Source organism: Pan paniscus, chromosome 11 (genome assembly GCF_029289425.2).
Source record: "Pan paniscus chromosome 11, NHGRI_mPanPan1-v2.0_pri, whole genome shotgun sequence".
Taxonomy (NCBI): domain Eukaryota; kingdom Metazoa; phylum Chordata; class Mammalia; order Primates; family Hominidae; genus Pan; species Pan paniscus.
Window position 1 is genome coordinate 39,267,371 of NC_073260.2, and position 23,368 is coordinate 39,290,738.

Below are 23,368 nucleotides of genomic sequence, written 5' to 3' on the forward strand. Positions count from 1 at the left end.
TCATGCCTCAGCCTCCCGAGTAGCTGGGACTACAGGCGCATCACCACACCCAGCTAATGTTTTGTATTTTAGTAGAGACGAGGTTTCACCATGTTGCCCAGGGCAGTCTTGAAATGCTGAGCTCAGGTGATCTGCCCTCCTCAGCCTCCCAAAGTGCTGGGATTACAGGCGCAAGCCACTGTGCCTGACCATTATTTCTTTTAATATAGGTTTGTTTGGGATAAATTATCTTAGTTTTGTTTGTCCTTATTTCAGTTTTATTCTGGAAAGATAGTTTTACCAGATACAGAATTCTAGATTGACAGTTTTTCCTTTCAGCATTTTAAAGCAATTATTTTACTGTCTGCATGTGCCTATTGATACTGAAGAGTATGTTGTCACCTGTATTCATGCTTTACTATATTGGATCATGTCTTTTCTTTTTTTAATTATACTTTAAGTTTTGAGATACATGTGCAGAACGTGCAGGTTGGTTACATAGGTGTATACACGTGCCATGGTTTGTTGCACCCATCAACCTGTCATCTACGTTAGGTATTTCTCCTAATGCTATGCCTCCTCTTACCCCTCATCCCCTGGCAGGCCCCAGTATGTGATGTTCCCCTCCCTGTATCCATGTGTTCTCATTGTTCAACTCCCATTTATGAGTGAGAACATGCGGTGTTTGGTTTTCTGTTCCTGTGTTAGTTTGCTGAGAATGATGGTTTCCAGTTTAATCCATGTCCCTGGAAAGGACATGAACTCATCCTTTTTATGGCTGCATAGTATTCCATGGTGTATATGTGCAACATTTTCTTTATCCAGTCTATCACTGATGGGCATTTGGGTTGGTTCCAAGTCTTATTGTGAATAGTGCTGCAATAAACATATGTGTGCATGTGTCTTTATCGTAGAATGATTTATAATCCTTTGGGCATATATCCAGTAATGGGATTACTGGGTTAAATAGTATTTCTGGTTCTAGATCCTTGAGGAATTGCCACACTGTCTTCACAAAGGTTGAACTAATTTACACTCCACCAACAGTGTAAAAGCATTCCTATTTCTCCACATCCTCTCCAGCACCTGTTGTTTCCTGACTTTTTAATGATCGCCATTCTAACTGGCATGAGATGGTGGTATCTCATTGTGGTTTTAATTTGCATTTCTCTAATGACTAGTGATGATGAGCTTTTTTTCATGTGTTTGTTGGCTGCAATAATGTCGTCTTTTGAAGACAGTGTCTGTTTTTTGAGACGTGTCTGTTTATATACTTTGCCCACTTTTTGATGGGGTTGTTTTTTTCTTGTAAGTTTAAGTTCTTTGTACATTCTGGATATTAGCCCTTTGTCAGATGGATAGATTGCAAACATTTTCTCCCATTCTATAGGTTGCCTGTTCACTCTGCTGATAGTGTCTTTTGCTGTGCCAAAGCTCTTTAGTTTAATTAGATCCCACTTGTCAATTTTGGCTTTTGTTGCCATTGCTTTTGGTGTTTTAGTCATGAAATCTTTGCCCATGCCTCTGTCCTGAATGGTATTGTCTAGGTTTTCTTCTAGCATTTTTATGGTTTTAGGTCTTACGTTTAAGTCTTTAATCCATCTTGAGTTAATTTTTGTATAAGGTGTAAGGAAGGGGTCCAGTTTCAGTTTTCTGCATATGGCTAGCCATTTTCCCAACACCATTTATTAAATAGGGAATCCTTTCCCCATTGCTTGTTTTTGTCAGGTTTGTCAAAGATTAGATGGTTGTAGATGTGTTGGGTTATTTCTGAGGCCTCTATTCTGTTCCATTGGTCTATATCTCTGTTTTGGTACCAGAATCATGCTGTTTTGGTTACTGTAGCCTTGTAGTATAGTTTGAAGTCAGGTAGCATGATGTCTCCAGCTTTGTTCTTTTTGCTTAGGATTGTCTTGGCTATATGGGCTCTTTTTTGGTTCCATACGAAATTTAAAGTAGTTTTTTCTAATTCTGTGAAGAAAGTCAATGGTAGCTTGATGGGGATAGCACTGAATCTATAAATTGCTTTGGGCAGTATGGCCATTTTCATCATATTGATTCTTCCTATCTATGAGTATGGAATGTTTTTCTATTTGTTTGTGTCATCTCTTATTTCTCTGAGCAGTGTTTTATAGCTCTCCTTGAAGAGGTCTTTCACATCACTTGATAGTTGTATTCCTAGGTATTTTATTCTCTTTGTAGCAATTGTGAATAGGAGTTCACTCATGATTTAGCTGTTTGTCTATTATTGGTGTATAGGAATGCTTGGGAGTTTTGCACATTGATTTTGTATCCCGGGACTTTGCTGAAGTTGCTTATCAGCTTAAGGAGATTTTGGGTTGAGATGATGGGATTTTCTAAATATACAATCATGTCATCTGCAAACAGAAACAATTTGGCTTCCTCTCTTCCTATTTGAATACCCTTTATTTCTTTCTTTTGCCTGATTGCCCTGGCCAGAACTTCCAATACAGGAGTGGTGAGAGAGGGCATCCTTGTCATGTGCCAGTTTTCAAAGGGAATGCTTCCAGTTTTTGCCCATTCAGTATGACATTGGCTGTGGGTTTGTCATAAGTAGGTCTTATTATTTTGAGATACATTCCATCAATACCTAGTTTTTTGAGAGTTTTTAGCATGAAGGGGTGTTGAATTTTATTGAAGGCCTTTTCTGCATCTATTGAGATAATCATGTGGTTTTGTCATTGGTTCTGTTTATGTGATGGATTATGTTTATTGATTTGTGTATGTTGAACCAGCCTTGCATCCCAGGGGTGAAGCTGACTTGATCATGGTGGATAAGCTTTTTGATGTGCTGCTGGATTCAGTTAGCCAGTATTTTATTGAGGATTTTCACATCAATATTCATCAGGGATATTGGCCTGAAATTTTCTTTTTTTGTTGTGTCTCTGCCAGGTTTTGGTGTCAGGATGATGCTGGCCTCATAAAATGAGGTAGGGAGGAGTCCCTCTTTTTCTATTGATTGGAATGGTTTCAGAAGGAATGGTACCAGCTCCTTTCTGTACCTCTGGTAGAATTCAACTGTGAATCTGTCTGGTCCTGGGTTTTTGGAGGTTGCTAGGCTATTAATTACTGCCTCAATTTCAGAACTTGTTACTGGTCTATTCAGGGATTCGACTTCTTCCTGGTTTAGTCTTAGGAGGGTGTATGTGTCCAGGAATTTACCAATTTCTTCTAGATTTTCTAGTTTATTTGCGTAGAGGTGTTTCTGGTATTCTCTGATGGTAGTCTGTATTTCTGTGGGATCAGTGGTTATATCCCCTTTATCATTTTTTATTGTGTCTATTTTATTCTTTTCTCTTTTTCTTCTTTATTAGTCTGGGTGGTGGTCTACCTGTTGTTAATCTTTAAAAAAAAACCAGCTCCTGGATTCTTGATTTTTTGAAGGGTTTTTCATGTCTCTATCTCCTTTAGTTCTGCTCTGATCTTAGTTATTTCTTGTCTTCTGAATTTGTTTGCTCTTGCTTCTCTAGTTCTTTTAATTGTGATGTTAGGATGTCGATTTTAGATCTTTCCCACTTTCTCCTGTGGGCATTTAGTGCTATAAATTTCCCTCTAAACACTGCTTTAGCTGTGTCCCAGAGATTCTAGTACGTTGTGTCTTTGCTCTTATTGGTTTCAAGGAACTTATTTATTTCTACCTTAATTTCATTATTTACCCAGTAGTCATTCAGGAGCAGGTTGTTCAGTTTCCATGTAGTTGTGTGGTTCTGAGTGAGTTTCTTAATCCTGAGTTCCAATTTGATTACACTGTGGTCTGAGAGACTGTTACGATTTCCATTCTTTTGCATTTGCTGAAGAGTGTTTTACTTCCAATTATGTGGTCAATTTTAGAATAAGTGCAATGTGGTACTGAGAAGAATGTATATTCTGTTGATATGGGGTGGAGAGTTCTGTAGATGTTTATTAGGTCTCCTTGGTCCAGAGCTGAGTTCAAGTCCTGAATATTCTTATTAATTTTCTGTTGCATTGATCTTTCTAATATTGACAGTGGGGTGTTAAAGTCTCCTATTATTATTGTGTGGGAGCCTAAGTCTCTTTGTAGGTCTCTGAGAACTTGCTTTATGAATCTGGGTGGTTCTGTATTGGGTGCATATATATTTAGGATATTTAGCTCTTCTTGTTGCATTGATTCCTTTACCATTATGTAATGCCCTTGTTTGTCTTTTTTGATCTTTGTTGGTTTAAAGTCTGTTTTATCAGAGACTAGGATTGCAACCCCTGCTTTTTTTTTTTTTGCTTTCCATTTGCTTGGTAAATATTCCTCCATCCCTTTATTTTCAGCCTGTGTGTGTCTTTGCACGTGAGATGGGTCTCCGGAATTACAGCACACCAATGGGTCTTGACTCTTTATCCAATTTGCCAGTCTGTGTCTTTTAATTGGGGCATTTAGACCATTTACATTTAAGGTTAATATTGTTATCTGTGAATTTGATCCTGTCATTGTGATGCTACCTGGTTATTTTGCCTATTCGTTGATGCAGTTTCTTCACAGTGTCGATGGTCTTTACAATTTGGTATGTTTTTGCAGTGGCTGCAACCAGTTTTTCCTTTCCATAGTTAGTGGCTCCTTCAGGAACTCTTGTAAGCCACGCCTGGTGGTGACAAAATCTCTCTGCATTTGCTTCTCTGTAAAGGATTTTATTTCTCCTTCGCTTATGAAGCTTAGTTTGGCTGGATATGAAATTCTGTGTTGAAAATTCTTTTCTTTAAGAACGTTGAATATTGACCCTCACTCTCTTCTGGCTTGTAGGGTTTCTGTAGAGAGATCCACCGTTAGTCTGATGGGCTTCCCTTTGTAGGTAACCTGACCTTTCTCTCTGGCTGCCCTTAACATTTTTCCCTTCATTTCACTCTTGGTGAATCTGACGATTATGTTTCTTGGAGTTCCTCTTCTTGAGGAGTATCCTAGTGGTGTTCTCAGTATTTCCTGAATTTGAATGTTGGTCTCTTGCTAGGTGGGGAAAGTTCTCCCGGATAATATCCTGAAGAGTGTTTTCCAACTTGGTTCCATTCTCCGCGTCACTTTCAGGTACACCAATCAAACATAGATTTGGTCTTTTCACATAGTCCTATATTTCTTGGAGTCTTTGTGCATTCCTTTTCAGTCTTTTTTTCTCTAATCTTGTCTTCACACTTTATTTCATTAAGTTGATCTTCAGTCTCTGATATTCTTTCTTCGATTTGATTGATTCAGCTATTGATACTTGTGTGTGCTTCACAAAGTTCTCCTGCTGTGTTTTTTAGCTCCATCAGGTTATTTATGTTCTTCTCTAAACTGGTTATTCTAGTTAGCAATTCCTCTAACCTTTTTTCAAGGTTCTTAGCTTTCTTGCATTGGGTTAGAACATGCTCCTTTACAGAAAAAGCTCAGAGGAGTTTATTATTGCCCACCTTCTGAAGCCTACTTCTGCCAATTCATCAAACTCATTCTCTGTCCAGTTTTGTTCCCTTGCTGGTGAGGAGTTGTGATCCTTTGCAGAAGAAGAGGTGTTCTGGTTTTTGGAATTTTCAGGCTTTTTGCATTGGTTTTTCCTCATCTTCATGGATTTATCTACCTTTGGTCTTCTATGTTGGTGACCTTTGGATGGGGTTTCAGTGTGCACATCCTTTTTGTTGAAGTTGATGTTATTCTTTTATTTTTGTTAGTTATCCTTCTAATAGTCAGGCCCCTATTCTACAGGTTTGCTGGAGTTTGATGAAAGTCCACTCCAGACCCTGTTTGCCTAGGTATCTGCAGCAAAGACTGCAGAACAGCAAAGATTGCTGCCTGTTCCTTCCTCTGGAAGCTTTGTTCCAGAGGGGCACCTGCCAGATGCAAGCCAGAGCTGTCCTGTATGAGGTGTCTGTCGGCCCCTGCTGGGAGGTGTCTCCCAGTCAGGAGGCACCGGAATCAGGGACCCACTTGAAGAGGCAGTCTTTCCCTTAGCAGAGCTCGAGCGCTGTGTTGGGAGATCTGCTGCTCTCTTCAGAGCCAGCAGGCAGGAACATTTAAGTCTGCTGAAGATGCATCCACAGCTGCCCCTTCCCTCAGGTGCTCTGTCCCAGGCAGATGGGAGTTTTATCTATAAGCCCCTGACTGGGGCTTCTGCCTTTCTTTCAGAGATGCCCTGCTCAGAGAGGAGGAATCTAGAGAGGCAGTCTGGCTGCAGTAGCTTTGCTGAATTGTGGTGAGCTCCACCCAGTTTGAACTTCCTGGTGGCTTTGTTTACACTGTGAGGGGAAAACTGCCTACTGAAGCCTCAGTAATGGGGGACGCCCCTCCCCCCACCAAGCTAGAGTGTCCCAGGTCGACTTCAGACTGCTGTGCTGGCAGCGAGAATTTCGAGTCAGTGAATCTTAGCTTGCTGGGCTCCGTGGGAGTTGGATCTGCTGAGCTAGACCACTTGGCTCCCTGTCTTCAGCCCCCTTTCCAGGGGAGAGAATGGTGCTCTCTCGCTGACATTCCCAGGCACCACTGGGGTATGAAGAAAAACTCCCACAGGTAGCTTGGTGTCTGCCCAAATGGCCGCCTGGTTTTTTGCTTGAAACCCGGGGCCCTGGTGGTGTAGGCACCCAAGGGAATCTCCTGATCTGTGGGTTGCAAAGATTGTGGGAAAAGCGTAGTATCTGGACCGGAATGCACCACTGCTCATGGCACAGTGCCTCACGGTTTCCCTTGGTTAGGGCATCATCATGTCTTTTTCTTTGGCTGCTTTTTTTTTTTTTAAAGGTGATATGGTTGTTTTATTCATTTGTACTTAAACCAGGCAAACTAGTACTGATGTCATTGTGATGTAGCAAATACAAGACCGCTGTCTATAAATATTAGCATAACCAACCAATTAGGGGCTATAGTAAAACACAGAGCCAAAGGGGCTGATGAAATCAATGAAGTATGTTACAGCTTAATCCTTCACCTTAATAATTGGGTTTTTAACAGTAAGTAAGGCCAGGCACGGTGGCTCATGGTGTAATCCTAGCACTTTGGGAGGCTGAGGCGGGCGGATCACAAGGTCAGGAGTTCAAGACCAGTCTGGCCAACATAGTGAAACCCAGTGTCTATTAAAAATACAACAAAATAGCTGGGTGTGGTGGTATGTGCCTGTAATCCTAGCTACTTGGGAGGCTGAGGCAGGAGAATCGCATCAACCCAGAAGGTGGAGGCTGCAGTGAGCTGAGATCGCGCCACTGCACTCTAGCCCAGGCAGCAGTGCGAGACTCCGTCTCTAAATAAATAAATAAAAATAAAAATAAGCAAAGCCTCCCAATCTCAGAAAATGGGACTATACCTTCACCACATCAATTTGTACTTTTACTTCCTATTCTTGAGGCTAGGTTCTAAATCCTAAAGATATTCAAACTAGTATTATATCTACTTATCTATAGCCAGAGACAGCTTCTATCATGTTGTCCTTAGCAGCCAAGGTTATTAAAACCTTTTTTCTCCAGAAAGATCCCATAGGAAAAAAAGAAAACTCTCTGATTTGGCTCCAATCATACCCCACCCTCCACAAAATCGACTTGATAGGCATAAAGGAAACAAAGATATGAAGGCAGAACATGCAGCTTCCAAACAAGTAAAATCCTATGAGGGAGGCAGGAGGGGAGAGGAAGGATTCAGCCAGTGCCCAGACTGAAATTGAGTAATATCAGTTTCACTCATCTTTACATATCTTCAGGCTGCATGTTCTTGGAATAGTTTAGGAATAAATCTATGGTTTGTGGAGTACTAAAATACCTAGTGGTCTGCCGTATTCCATTGTAGCTTTCTTCAGCAGTTTCCAAGGCAGCCTCCAAGTCACTGAGAGAAGAATTTTGCTGGAACCGCATGCAGGACTTGCAGAGATTCCTCTCCACAGCTATATAGAAGGGATTGTTCCAGGCCTGATTGTTCCAGGATTGGGTGCACCAGGTCTGAGTGTTCAGGAATGGCTGTTCTAGGACTGGATGTTCCAGGTCTGGTTGCCCCAGGCTGAACTGCTACAGGTCTGGTTGCTCCGCATTGAAAGGTTCCCAGACATGTTCGCCAAGCATCCTTGGAGGCAGGAAGAATAGAGGCTGGGGTAGGTAGGTGCTCAGGCCTTTGGAGTCACACCATTGCTATTCTTTGGGCAGCTGTTTTTCTGCCACCTCTTATATTTTATTCTCTGGTTCTGGAACCAAGTCTTAACCTGTTTGTAGCTAAGATTCAGGATGCTGTAAAGTTCTTGCATCTGCTGGAGGCTGAGGTATTTCTGTCTCTGAAATCTATCACTGAGTACACACAGCTGGGTGGAAGAGAACACAGTTCTGGTCATCTGTTTCTTGACCAGGACTTTGTCTTCCTTTTTTGCGGTGCTCTTCTCTGCAGAAGTGAGTTGTCTGCCTTTGGGACTCGTGAAAGAATTAGAGCTGTCCAGACTCTGTGTGAGGCATCTCAGCAGAAGATATATGCAAGGATGGATAGTTTGTTTTGGGCCCACAAATCACAGACATTGGTGAAGAGTCTTTACAGTTGGATGCTTCAGAGCAAGGCAGGTTTTGGGGACAAGCTGGATGCACACTCATGTTATTACTGAAAAAGGGGAGGAAAAAATTTAAGAGCTGGACTGTAAAAAAGGCTAAGGCTTTAAGACTGTTTTTCTGGAAGATGTCAGAGGAATATGAGCTCCAGAAGTGAAAGTATGAAGAAGTTGGGATGAAGTGAGTTCTCCCACAGTAACAGAAGGCAACCAGCTCAGTTCAGCCCTGTGGCTACTTTTAAGAGTTTCTCTTCATCTTTGGTTTTCAGCAATTTGATTATGGTATTTTCAGGTGAGATTTTCTTTTTTTCGGAGACAGCATCTCACTCTGTCGCCCAGGCTGGAGTGCAGTGGCATGATTCTGGCTCACTGCAACCTCCTCCTCCTGGGTTCAAGCGATTCTCCTGCCTCAGCCTCCCGAGTAGCTGGGATTACAGGCACGCACCACCATGCCCAGCTAATTTTGTATTTTTAGTAGAGACGGGGTTTCACCATGTTAGCCAGGCTGATCTCCAACTCCTGACCTCAGGTGGTCTGCCTGCCTCAGCCTCCCAAAGTGCAGGATTACAGGCAGGAGCTACCATGCCTGGCCAAGATTTTCTTTGTATTTATCTTATTGGAGTTCATTACGTTTCTTGAATATTTAAATGTATGTCTTTCACCAAGTTTGGGCAATTTTTGGCCATCATTTTCTTAATTATTTTTCTGCCCCATTCTCTCTCTCCTATCTTTGTAATTACAAACAGTTTGGTCTTTCAATATTGTCCTACAAATCACTGAGACTCACTTTTTTCTTAGTATATTCGCTTCTTTTTTTTTTTTTAAAGATTGGTTAATTTCTATTGCTCTATCTTTAAGTTCACTGACTCTTCATCTCCAATCTGCTGATAAGCCCTTCTAGCGAATCTTTAGATATTGTAGTTTTCAGTTCTAGAATTTCCATTAGTTCTTTTTATAGAGTTTCTATTTTTCTGCAAGACATCCTATCTGTTTATTCATTACGAACATATTTTTCTTTGCATCCTTAAGCAGAGTTAAAAGACCTGCTTTAAATTCCTTGTCTGCTCATTAAAATCTGGAACAACAAAGATAGTTGTTCTCCATTGTTACTTTTTCTCATGAGTATGGAACACAGTTTACTGTTTGTCCTCATGTCTAGCAATATTTGAGAATATCTTAGACACTGAAAATGATGTGTTGTAAAGATTCTGGATTCTGTTATGTTATGCTGAAGACTATTCATTTTTTGTTTTAGCAGGCAGATACCTTGGCTGAACCCAAACTCTAAATTATGTTTTTCCTGCATAGGCAGGCAGTAGCTAAATCGCTGATGAGTTATTTTAGCCTTAGCTTGGCTGCCTGAATTTTTCCCCATCTATGTTTAGGTTAGGGGTTAGTCAGAGATTTTGGCAGTTTATATGTAGAGGTTAGGCCTTCCCTTATATGAATTTCTCTGTTCTGGAAAATCTCTTCTGTTTTTCATTTTTCTTCTTTTTTGAGATGAAGTCTCACTCTGTCACCCAGGCTGGAGTGCAAGGGCACGATCTTAGCTCACCGCAACCTCTGCCTCCCGGGTTCAAGCAATTCTCCTGTCTCAGCCTCCTGAGTAGCTGGGATTATAGGCATGCACCACCATGCCTGGCTAATTTTTTGTATTTTTAGTAGAGACGGGGTTTCACCATGTTGGCCAGGCTAGTCTCGAACTCCCTACCTCAAGTGATCCACCTGCCTTGGCCTCCCAAAGTGCTGGGATTACAGGTGTGAGCCACTGCACCCAGCCTGAAACATCTCTTCTGACTTACAGCCATTGCCCCAAATGCTGTCCTTTGATTCTTCAAAAAGTAAGAATGCAGATTTCTACTCAGTTTTCATCCTCTTTGAAGAACTGAGTAGGCCCTGTTATAAAAGTGGAAACTCACCCAGTGCTATCCTTCTTACGGTCTTCCAAGGGCTGATTACAATGCAATTCTGCCTACTTGGTCACTCTTCAATTCCTCCAGATAGTTGTTTTTATATTTTGTTCAGAGTTTATAAATGTTATCTACTGGAGGGCTGATCCAATAGGAGCTACTACATCATTTTCAAAAGCCATTGCTACTTTAAAAGGCTTTCTAGATGGTTGAGTACTGCTGTATCAATCTTGATGATGTGAGAAGTACTTAGGCCATCTCAATCATCTTCATCCTTCTAACTAAGTTATTCTAAGACAATGGTAGCCCTGCACTGACCACTAAGAAAGCACACACCTTGAGCCATCCATCCAACTATTATAACCTGGGACTTGGTATCTAGTGATTTCAAATCTAGTGATTATCACTGGGCTTTCATATTTTCCCCCATGCAGCCAATTCACTCTATTGAACTAATAATCTGACTCACTGGGTGGAATAGCCACTCAATCTTAAGCTCTATTCTTGCTGGTGATTGGAACCCTCCTACTCTTGGACAGAATTTCAAGTTGACCACTGCCTACCTGTAGTGGACTCACAAGTATTATCTGACTCTCTATCTACTTGTTTTTAAATCTCGTGCTAACAATAGCTGCCCTTGATTACAGGTAAACTATAATCTTTGTGCAGTTCAATGTCCCCTCCTGCTGAACCTCTGTAACCAGCTTCTCTTAGAGCTTTCCTTGTCCAAGTAGATGAGACCAGTACCAAGCTTCTGTCCTTTCTTGCTGAGTTAAATGCTATATCTCATTAATAGATTCCAAAGTTGGAAAAATAAAAGATTTCAGAGAAGTAGTAGTATTTTTAAACATCTTTGCAAAACTGAAAAATAGAAAACAAAATGATCCAAGGATGTTAGATATTAAACTGTATCCAGAACGAATTCTGACTCCACAAGAATTCATTGTTTCATTCCTTGAAGGTATTTATTTAGCACCTATTTTGTGCAAGGCATTGTAGGAAGATATAAAGATAAATTTGATAGGATTCTGTATTCTAGAAGCTCATAGAATAACAGGGGTAAATTTGTTCATGAATAATTATGGGATAATAAGGGCTAAGATTCATAAGTAAGGGTCCAATGTTATTCTTAGAACTGTTACCTAAGTGTTTTGGTTGACATTTCTTAATTTTAACTTCAATCTGCTTGAATACATTTTTTTTTTTACATGCTCAAGGGCCTTATCATTTTGTGATCTAAGTCAGGACTCTTTAGACTATGTGTCCCTTAACATAATCAAAGGTTTTACAGAGTCCTTTCAAATCTATTAATTTATTTAACTCCTGTAAGAACCTAAGTATTGCCACAAATTTAAAAAATAGGAAACAGAAGTCCAGAGTATTTAAACTTAAAACTTGCCTAAAATCACCCTGTTAGAAAGAAGCAGAGCCTAAGTCATGAATCTAGGTCTTCTGATTTATATCAGTCCAATGCTTTTGCCAATGTTATACTTGATATACATCAGAGAAAAGAAAGAGATGCATGGAGAAAATCATAAAGAAGGTAAAATGTACCAATTTTGTCAAGAGGTATGAGGAAGTAGGAAAGGTATATGAATTTGGTGATCAGAAGGGCAGTGGTGAGTTAGTTGCAAATCCCTTTCATTTAGTCCAATTTAATCAATATTCAAGTTTTAAATCTAACTCTTCAGTAAATATTCAAATTTATTTATTGTCCTCCATGTAGGACAGACACTTCATGGTCTGATCCCACTTTACTTATCCAATATCATCTCTCCACGTTTTCTACCTCATAGTCAATAATACATACATATTGAGCTATAGTCATATGTTGCTTAACAATGGGAATATGTTCTGCAAAATGTATCATTAGGTGATTTTGTCATAGTGTGAACATCATAGTATACACAAACCTAGATGTTACAACTTATTACACACCTAGGCTATATGGTATAACCCGTTGCTCCTAGACTACAAACCTGTACAGTATATTACTATATTGAATACTCTAGGTAAATATAACACAATGGTAAGTATTCATGTGTCTAAACATATCTAAACATAGAAAAAGTACAGTAAAAATATTCTATGAAAGATAAAAAATAGGCTGGGTGTGACAGCTCATGGGACCACCATTGTGTATGTGGTCTGAAGTTAAACAAAATGTCATTATGTGGCATGTGACTGTACATATTCTTTCCCTCCTTGAGAATACTCCAAGGGAATGGAGGGAATACTCCTTGGGAATGGGCTTCCTATCTCTTTTCTCCTCTCCACTTAGCATAGTTGCTATCTATTGAAGGAAGCCATTCTTCACCACAACACCCCAGGATGGCTTAGATGCCCCTCTTACATTTTCCTATGATATACCTAGGCTTACTCCTTTCCTAGCATTTAACACAGGAATACTATATTTTCATTACCCATTTAGCTTGTCTGTTGTCCCCATTAAACTATGAACTTCTCTGAGGGCAGGATAGTCCCTGTCATGGTTGTATTTCCATAACTTAGCACAGTGGCTTTTGCACAAATATTTGTTGAGTGAATAATAAGGATTATAAGGAGTTACAAAGCAACAAAATATTCTCATCTAACCTCAAGAGCAACAATTTTGTTTATAGGTCATAGAAAGTAGGTTCTGATCAAAACCCCAAACACAAACCTATTTAAACCTATTTAAACTTTGAACTTCTTTTGCAAGGATATCAAATCTGATCTTACCATTTCCTTTTTTATTTTATTTTTTTTTGAGACAGAATCTTGCTCTGTCACCCAAGCTGGAGGGCAGTGGTGTGATTACAGCTTGCTGCAGCCTCAACCTCCTAGGCTCAAGCAATCCTCCCTCTCAGCCTCCCAAGTAGCTGGGACCACAGCTGTGAACCAACATGACTGCTAATTTAAATTTTTTTTTTTTTTTTACAGACAGGGTCTCACTATGTTGCTGAGGCTGGTCTCAAACTCCTGGGCTCAACTGATCCTCTGGCCTTGGTCTCCCAGAGTGCTGGGATTATAGATGTGAGCCATTGTGTTTGGCTGACCTTACCATTTCCTATGAGTAATTCTGCTTAAGTGTAAATGTACTCACAACTATACTTCCACAGATAGAGCTCTAGAAGAACTGCATGAAATCTGAGAAATTTCTGTAATCACAAATAATTGTTTGAAATTTTAAATATTTCTAGTTTAGATCAAGCAAAGCAAGTTCTTTAGATAACCATAATTCTAAATTCTTAGTCAGTAGTATTGAGAATTTTGCTGACCTTCACTGTGGATTACACAAGTGAGTAAAATCATAGAATTTTCAAACCAGCACTGATCAGGAAGAACTTAATGAAACATTTGTAATGGTAATAAATAGTATGGACCTCAGGGTTTGAAGGGCCCAATGAGATAACCAGGTTCATCCATCTAGTGTCTTTTGTACACACATTTAGTTCTTCTGGAGTATTTTTTGAAGTTATTTCAAATTGGTTAGCTGGGCTTTGAATGACTATAGAAAAGGGACCATGGGTTTATAGAAATGGACTAAGTATATAATCCATAAGTTAGAAATGCCTATTCACATACTCTTGGCATTACTGTCAACTCACCTTTATTCAGGGCTTTCATAAAGATATACTGTATAGAGGATGCTTACAAATGCTCTTAGTACCTACCACATTGTAAAAACATTTTTTAAAATTATACGTGCTTTTGGACAACAGCAATGCACTGAATTTAATTTGTACATAGAGAATGGACTCATAAAGAAGTTTATACTTTTTTTATAAAATTGTGTTTAACATTTATCATTATTAAATTTGCTCAATTTCTATGAAATTTAGTGGAATTTAAAGTCATTTACTTGGCCTTGCAGAGGTAGTATTAAGAGCTCCATAGATTAGAGAACGAGCTAACTGATTTTTCTCAAATACCTTCTCCATTCATACTCCAAATGACGGCATTATACCATAAATGTAAAGGAGTACAGCGTAAGTATGTAGGGATATACAAAAACATTTTGGGACTGAGTTGGACATGATACCATTGATATCACTTAAATGCAATCCTGTCACTTGCTAAGGAAGAAAAAATTAGGCATTCCTTTGAAGAAGTAATTTAGCCAATGCATAATTCTTCATTTTTTGGATTAGTTCAGGTTGGAATAAATGAAAGATTTTGTTTTATAGGAAACCACATTTCTAAATGACCAGGGGAGAAAAATAACTGTCACATATCCATACTTCATTATTAACTAATCTATCAGTTTAATGTCTCACTTATTTTTTCTATTAATAGTATTAAAAATGCTTATCACTTGTTAATTCTGACAATGAGATGACAACTTATGCAATTTCTCTCATAAAGTTTCATTTTTCACCTCCATTCAAGTGGTTTATCTTCTGGCATCAGCAAAGACAAAAGAACCAACCTGGATTTGTATAGCGTTATATGTGAATGTGTGTGTATATTACACATCCAACCTTAAAAATGTCATTTAAAGTTCCATAGATTTATTATCTAAAGGGATATTTAATTAAGTTTAAAAGGAAGCATATGTTAGCTGAATCAACTTCAGGAGCTATTCCTTTGTATAAAGGGCTTTCACATGCCTTTCTCCTCAGTTCTGAAAGCACAAGGTTCCTTATTCCCTTCACCATGAATAAGGCCGATATTTGACAGCTTCACAAGGCTGACAGGGTTACCCAACAGCCCACCCTCCCTATTCTCAATCCAATTAGACCTCTAATCCTCCAGATGAAAGGCCCAACTGCTCACGTTCCTCATGACAACGACAGCTATTGATTATTTGTCACTGCAGCTAACACCTTCCCTGTCGAGGCTGCTCTGACAGAAGCAAACCTACCAAATTAGACAGCACTTTATCTGCCCTGGAGGCCAAATGGCACAACAAGTAAAGGCTAATAAATGGTATAAAAATGAACAAATCATAACATTATGACAGGCTGATCGTTGCCAGCAGCCTCCCAGCTCAAGCTTGATGTTCTGTTAGTCTGGCTCCTTCTCTTTCCCCTCTGCTGTAGCTCCAACTTTGACTGAATTAAAGGCCAGAACAATTAAGGCATTTGACCAGCAAAGATAAGCCAATTGAAGTATCACCAAGGGATAAAAATGTCAATAACTGACTGCCATTTGTCAATACAAACATTCTGGAGATGCAAATGCTCCGGCCTCTGCTCTCCACTAGGCTGCACTGACTCACTTTCCAGCAAGAGTCAGCTCAAATGGACAGTCTGTGGCTATTTAACCAGAAGAAAAAAAAAATAAAGAAAAGAGAAAGAAATATCTAGTCCCAAGAGAGGAAATATTCTATGAAGTACAAGCAGGAGTCGCTGGGGTGGGGAGGAAGGATTGTATGAGAAAAAGAAAGATAGCAAAACAGGATTATTCTTCCTTTAAAAATATTCTAATATTAGACAACTGGAATCTCATAGTATGTTTTTTGCCCACAATATAAGCATCATGTAAGAAATCGTGGATCACCTGGGAGAATTATTAAAGCTATAACTTTAGAAGTACACTCATTCATTCAACAAATATTTTTTGAGCACCAACTACTAGTTCTAGGCAATGGGGATAAATTAGTGAATAAACAGACCAAAAATAAAACCCCAACTTCAGGGAGTTTATATTATAGTGGGGCAAAAGACAATAAGCAAGATAAATAAATAAAATATATAGTATTTTAGATAGTGTTAAGTGCTAAGAAAAGACATAAAGCAGAGTAGGGAGAATACAATGTGTGAGGTGAGGCGGGTATTAGATAGGATTGCCAGAAAAGGGTTCACTGAGACAGTGACTTGAATAAGAAACTAATGAAAGCAAGGGAGTTCAACACAGAGATTTCTACCGGAACAGCATTCCTAGGAGAGGGAAGAACAAATGCAAAAACCTGTGGTGAGAGCTTGACTCACCTACTAGAGGAACAGCACTGAGGTCAGAGTGGTGTATGTGGAGGAAATATGTGGAAGATTAGAAATAAGGTCATACAAACAACAGAATTCAGAACATGAAATAAAAGGCTTGATAGATCACAGGAAATACTTAGTCTTTTACTCTGAGATGGAAAATCTTTTTTTTTTTTGAGATAGAGTCTCCCTCTGCCACCCAGGCTGGAGTGCAGTGATCTTGGCTCCTGCAAACTCCAACTCCCAGGTTCAAGTGATTCTTGTACCCCAGCCTCTGGTGTAGCTGGGACTACAGGCACACACCACCGTATCTGGGTAAATTTTGTGTTTTTAGTAGAGATGGGGTTTCGCCATGTTGGCCAGGCTGGTCTTGAACTCCTAACCTCAAGTGATCTGCCTGCCTTGGTTTCCCAAAGTGCTGGTGTAAGCCACTGCGCTCAACTGGAAAATCCTTTAAAGGGTCTGGAGCAGACGACTGACATGCTTTGACTTAAGTTTTAAAGGATCATTCTGGTTGATATGTTGGGCATAGACTGCAGGGGGCAAGAGCAGAAACCAGGAGACCAGTTAGGACACTATTATAATTATCCAAGCAAGGTTACTACAATAATCTAACCCAACATGATGGTGGCTAGGACCAAAGTGGTGGTAAAGGGAATGTTGAGAAAAGTGGTTGCATTCTGGATAAATCTAGGTTTGTAGATAAATCAACAAATCAAATTTGTTAATAGACACCAGTATCATACAGGTGAACAGGACTTTGTATAAAAATATTAATAGGTGCTCAGTGTGTGTTAGTTGAATTGAATTCTCTACCTGGCAGTTCTGCTAAAAATGCTACGCCTTGCAGCAAGGGATCTGTGGCTTCTTTTTTTTCTTAGACAAGGTCTCATTCTCTTGCCCAGGCTAGAGTACAGTGGTGGGAGCATGGCTCCCAGCAGCCCTGACCTCCCAGGCTCAAGTGGTCCTTCCACCTCAGCTTCTTGAGTAGCTGGGACTACAGGCATGTACCACCATGCCTGGCTAGTTTTTGTTTTGTTTTGTTGTTGTTGTTTGTAGAGATGGGGTCTTGCTATGTTGCCAGGGCTGGTCTTGAACTCCTGGGCTCAACCCCTCATCCTGCCTAGGCTTCCCAAAGGAGCTCTGGCTAAACACAAATTTTCTAAAGATGACTTTAAGCACAGACTTTAGAGTCAAACAGATACATATTTGAACCCTGGTTCTGCCATTTAATGACAAATTACTCAAGCTCTTGCGTCTCAGGTTTTTCATCTAGACAATGTGATATTCTATCATTCTTGACTGGGTGAGCAAAAGGAGTAGAGATGTAAGAAGAGGTTAAGTTTAAAACCTTTTAGCCCAGAATTAGAATAGGAAGTGATGAAATATTTTTATTGCTTAAAAAAATCCGCAAGCTCTGTCCACTATAAAAGCCTAGAAACAATCACCAACCTGGTAGCAGTGAGCACCCTAGATCCTAGATTGTGTTCTCCAAATACTTTTTCCTACTAAAAGTAAAGCTATTGGAGAAATAGCTGATTCCAGGTCTAAAACAAAAAATATAGAAATGAATCTGGAATATTTGGACATAGCAGATAGCAAGTAAGCTATCAAATACTAGGCTCATGTCAAATGGATCAAGAAGTCTACTTGACAGGCCTCCCACAGGCCAAAAATAGAGTAATTTGAATACTAATTAAGGATAATAACTTCAATGGATTGATATAGTAAATATGTTAAAATGATACTAAAAAATTCTAGGCCTTGTTCATAATGATATTAAAAATGAAAAAAATTAATGGATTATCCTAGGAGGATGCCAGGAAACCAATTCATTATTTTGAAAATTGGTAAATAAAGAGGGAGAATCAAGCATTCATCCTTCCTTTCCTATATGAACTGTACCATTGAGTAATCTAATAGTAGATACGGGGAAGTTTCTCTTTAATGAATTATTCCAGCTAATAACTGTAGGATAGATGGTAGAATTAAAGTATCAGCATTTTGCAACTCCTAATGAACAATGGGCTCTAGGCACTGAGCACCACTAATTGTTAACATCATAAAAACAGACACAGTGAAACATTATGTCCCTCCTAAGAATGAATGTACCATAATAATAAAACAGTTTGCCAAAAATTGAACTGTAATTCTAACAAAAAAAATGATAAATGCTTGAGGTGATAAATACCCCACTTACCCTGATATGACTATGACACATTGTATGCCTGTATCAAAACATTACATGTACCCCATAAATACATATACCTACTAAATACCCATAAAAATGAGAAATTTAAAAAAGAAAAAAAAATTGAACAATAATCAGATCAAGTCTTTAGATCCAACAGCTAATTTACAGGAAATACATAGGACTGAGGAATAGGTTTATCACACCTGAAGGGAGAATCATCTTACTGAGGCAATCAGTCTAGACTAAGACATCAAGTTAGGGCAGGGGTTAAGCCACAATAGCCAAAAAGTTGTAAAAAAAGAAAAAGAAAAAGCCAAAAGAAACAAAGAGAGATGGAGGGTGAAACTATAGATTAAAAAAGACTTGACATATCAGCCAATCACAATATATAGCTCTTATTTGGAATCCAATTCAAACATGTGTAAATAAACAAAAACATTTATGACATTTATGAGACAATGGTAATTGGAACATCAATTGGCCATTTTATGATACTATGATATTAAGTGATTCTTGTTACATTTTTTGAAAAGTACTATCATGATTATATTTTAAAAGGTCATTTCCTCTTAGAAATACATATTGATATAATGATATCACTGCAATATCTGAGATTTGCTTTAACATGGGAAGGGGAGAAGTTAATGAAGGAATACAGGAAATAAGATTAGCATGACCTGGTAATTACTGAAGCTGAGTGATGATACATGGAGGGTCATTTTACTATTCTATTTTTGAATATGTTTGAAGTTCTCCTTAAGAAAACATTTTTAAAAATGAGGCTTAAAAAAAAACTTAGTGTCAAAGTCATTGACTCTTCCTTTCACATCTATAATTTGCAGAAAATTCAAGATATATTTAATATTGGCTACAACACGGTGACTAGAGTTAATAACAATGTATTATGTGCTTGAAAATTGCTAAGAGAGTAGGTTTTAAGTGTTGACACCATGTATAAATATGAGGTAGTTATATATAATTAACATATGTACTACCTCATAATTAATTTAGTCAATCCAGAATGTATACACATTTCAAAACATCATGTTGTACACATAAATATATACAATTTTTGTCAATTAAAATAAACAAATTAGAAAAAAATAAAATTGGACTTCTAACCACCTCTGCCACTACCATTCTGGTCCAAGCCAACATCAACTCTCAGCTTCCTAATTAGTCTCTCTTCTGCTTTCATCCTTTGACAGTCTATCCTCAACACAGCAGTTAGAATGAACCTTTCAAAATATAAGCTAGATCATATTTTCTGTGCTCAAACACTTCAATAACCATACCCTCTTGTGCAGCATAAAAGTAGAATCATTAAATAGCATACAGGCCTTCTGTGATCTCTGAACTCATCCTTACTTGACTAGAGCCACAGTGGCCTCCTTGCTAACTGTTTCTTGTAAATACAAAGCACGTGCCCATTTCTGGACCTTGCACTTGGCATATTCTCTCCTAGAAAGGTTTGTTCCTTCATAATCTTTAAGTATTTGCTTAAATATTACTTTCTTAAGTGAGGTCTACCCTGATCACCCTATTTATATTTGCAAATCCCTACACTCCCTATCACCCTCACCTGTCTTATTTTTTTTCCATAGCATGTATCCCCATCTGATATAATATATACTTTAAAAATGTATTCGCTTGTTTATTGGTTTGTTTCCCACCAACAAAATGTAAGATCCTTGAAGTCAGGGATTTTTGTTTTGTTTTGTTCACTGCTATATCCCACATATATAGAGCAGTATCTTATGATTAGTAGATGCTCAATAAATATCTTGTTATTAAATGAATTCTTTCAATTTTCAGATCATTGCTTTTTAAATTCTGAATTCAGAGACTAGATGATTGCTTTTTATCACTACACTTCTCAATTAAGTTTGTGGGGTAACAACATGTGAGGTGGTGCCCGTGTTTGTTATTGGAACAGCTAAGTGATTTGACTGTTTCCTCATTTGGGAGCATTTGGGAGGAAATATGCACATTTGCTTAAAAAAAAAAAAATAGAAAGAACATCAAGTTAGGGTAAAAGTTAGGGTCACCCCAGTGGCAAGAAAGAGTCTGTAGAGCTGGTTTTCTTGTAGCCTAGAGCTAAAGGGCAATGCCACTAGATGGAATTCCATGAAGGTGACCTACAGCCTATGGCCATTGCTTTTGAAAGTAGTTAGGTTCACAAGGCTCTGTAAGTGTCCAAAAGACATTGTGGCTGACACCATGGATTGCCTGGCTAATATATATGCCCATCCTCTTCTAGGCTTCTAGGCCAACAGAACCCTGATATTGGTTGGTCTCCTTTTAAGTAGATATGTCCTTCAGAGAAGGCTGGGTCCTTGCCAAACTCAGAAGGTGACTTTTTTTTTTTTGAGATGGAGTCTTGCTCTGTCACCCAGGCTGGAGTGCAGTGGCATGATCTCGGCTCACTGCAACCTCCGCCTCCCAGGTTCAAGCAATTCTCTGCCTCAGCCTCCTGAGTAGCTGGGATTACTGGCGCCCGCCAAGGTGACTTTGAATGACATAGCAATCAGGAAGTTTTCATTTTCCTTGCCAAGGGATAGGATTAGGCCTGGGAATCAAAGGAATGGAAAGAGCATCTGCCACAGGGCTTCTGAGAAGATTTTCCATGTTCAAAAGATAAACAAGATACGGGTATTTGATTTTTCTGCTTCTAGATATTGTGGTCTATATGCAATGCCTGAAATTTAGGCAGCCACCTTGAAATTAACTCCAAGGAAAGCTAGCTTAAGAGTATAAGCCAACATCCTGATTACAGCAGAGAATAAAGATTTAAAAACCCAGGTCCTTGCTAATATCATTGAGCCACTGAGTTAATCAACCCTGGATATTACCTCTTGTTATGTAAGACTGCTTGATGTGTAAAATAATAGATGTGCTTGTCATCTAAGCCACTTTTATGTTATTCGTATTAACAGAAAATGTGTATTAATGATACAAATTTCCATGATGGACCCAAATGACTATAGAGCCACCCAAGCAAATATGAAATATTTCAGGAAAGGAAACCAGTTAGAGCATAGACTGCATTTCTGAACTCTAGTTGATTGTGCTACCAGCCCGTTACTTATTATTATACCATTTAGTCTATTATTTCCGGCTCCTTTTTGTGGCCTACATGGTGCTTCATGTCAGTTCCCAGCCTCTTCTTCCAGGCTCTATCTTCTGTGTGAGATGCTCCTTGCAGGAAGTCTAACTGTTTATTACTCTGGAGGTTTTAGTTTGAAGTTTTTTTAGTTGACAAACAATGAATGGGATTGATAATTATCTTCTGGGGTCCTTGTGACCTTCCAATTTTCCCAGTTGAAGTTCTCTATCTGTAGGGTATGCTCTCCTTCCTTCAGTTTTGGGGCTTACCTTGACTCTAATCAAGGCAAGATTTAAGTCTAACTCATTAGTGAGATTAGCAAGAGTTAAATCAACCTAAGCGAAGCCTGACCAGATAATGTAATTCAGTTTTCTGTCTTGCTCCTGCAATCCAATCCTAACCTTGTGCCCCAAGGTCTAGAAAATTGATGTTTATCCACCCACCCATCCACCCACCCATCCATCCATCCATCCATCCATCCATCTGGCCAGCCACTCAACAGCATTATGGTCTTAGTCACTGGGGCTCCAATTATGTTCTTTGTAAACTAACTTCAAAACCTTCCTAACACCCAAATTTCCTCAATTTCCTACCTTTCGTGAGTTCTCCTAAGGAATGAATTATAAGGCCCACTTCTGGCAGACTGACAAAATTAAAGTAGATCATATTCAAATTCTTTTGGAGCACAACACTCAATTTATGAGTTTTTTTTGGTTTTTTTTTGGTTTTTTTTTTTTGAGATGGAAATCTTGCTCTGTCGTCCAGGCTGGGCTGGAGTGCAGTGGTGCGATCTCGTCTCCTGAGTTTAAGCGATTATCTTGCCTCAGTCTCCCGAATAGCTGGGATTACAGGTGCCCACCACCACACCCAGCTAATTTTTGTATTTTTGGTACAGATAGAGTTTCACCATGTTGGCCAGACTGGTCTGAAACTCCTTATTGCAGGTGATCCGCCCAACTCGGCCTCCCAAAGTGCTGGGATTACAGGCGTGCTGGGATTACACCATGCCCAGCCAATTTATGAAATTTTTGTCATAAGAAGACAACTGCCTAGACTAAATGGTAGTAAAGGGAATGGGAAGAAAACAATAAATGTGGGATGATTGACAAACAAGATCAACAGAGCTTTTTTTTTTTTTTTTTTTTTGAGACCGAGTCTCACTCTGTCACCCAGGCTGGAGTGTAGTGGTGTGATCTCAGCTCACTGCAACCTCCGCCTCCCGGGTTCAAGTGATTCTCCTGCTTCAGCCTCCTGAGTAGCTGGGATTACAGGTGCCCACCACCATGCCCGGCTAATTTTGATCAGCCTTTGATGTGTCTTGGGACTGAGGAAGACAGAAGGAGTCAAAGATTAGGGTAATATTTTGAGCCCAAATTACTGAGGAATAATACTTTTCTTCGTAACAATGGGGAAATTAACAAAGGAAGCTATGTTTTAGGTTACAGTGGGATATTTAAATGTAAATTATGGAGGGAGATAGCTGAACTAAATTTAGGAAAGAGAACACAACTATAAATTCAGACTTGCAAGTCAGCCTTATGGAAGTGAAGTAGAACAACTGAGTTATGAGGAGAATGTATAAATGCAGGAAGGGACTCTATTGACTAATAAATGTGTTTCATAATCTGCACATAAATGATGAGACTAAAAAGGTAATCTGCTATGCTGTTTGGGAAGACAGTCAATTAGACATCCAGGATTTCTTGTTATTATATATCACTCTGTATTCAAAATATAGATGCATTCCATTTGAACCCTGAGGGCTACCT

At 39.1% G+C, this 23,368-nt stretch overlaps 1 protein-coding gene and 1 pseudogene across 9 annotated transcripts in view; both read right to left on the reverse strand.

Moving 5' to 3' along the window:
• Window positions 1-23,368, reverse strand: part of INVS (inversin) — a 211,836-nt gene that overhangs the window by 116,996 nt on the left and 71,472 nt on the right. The window lies entirely within an intron of this gene.
• LOC129398749 (homeobox protein NANOG-like) lies at window positions 441-22,016 on the reverse strand (annotated as a pseudogene).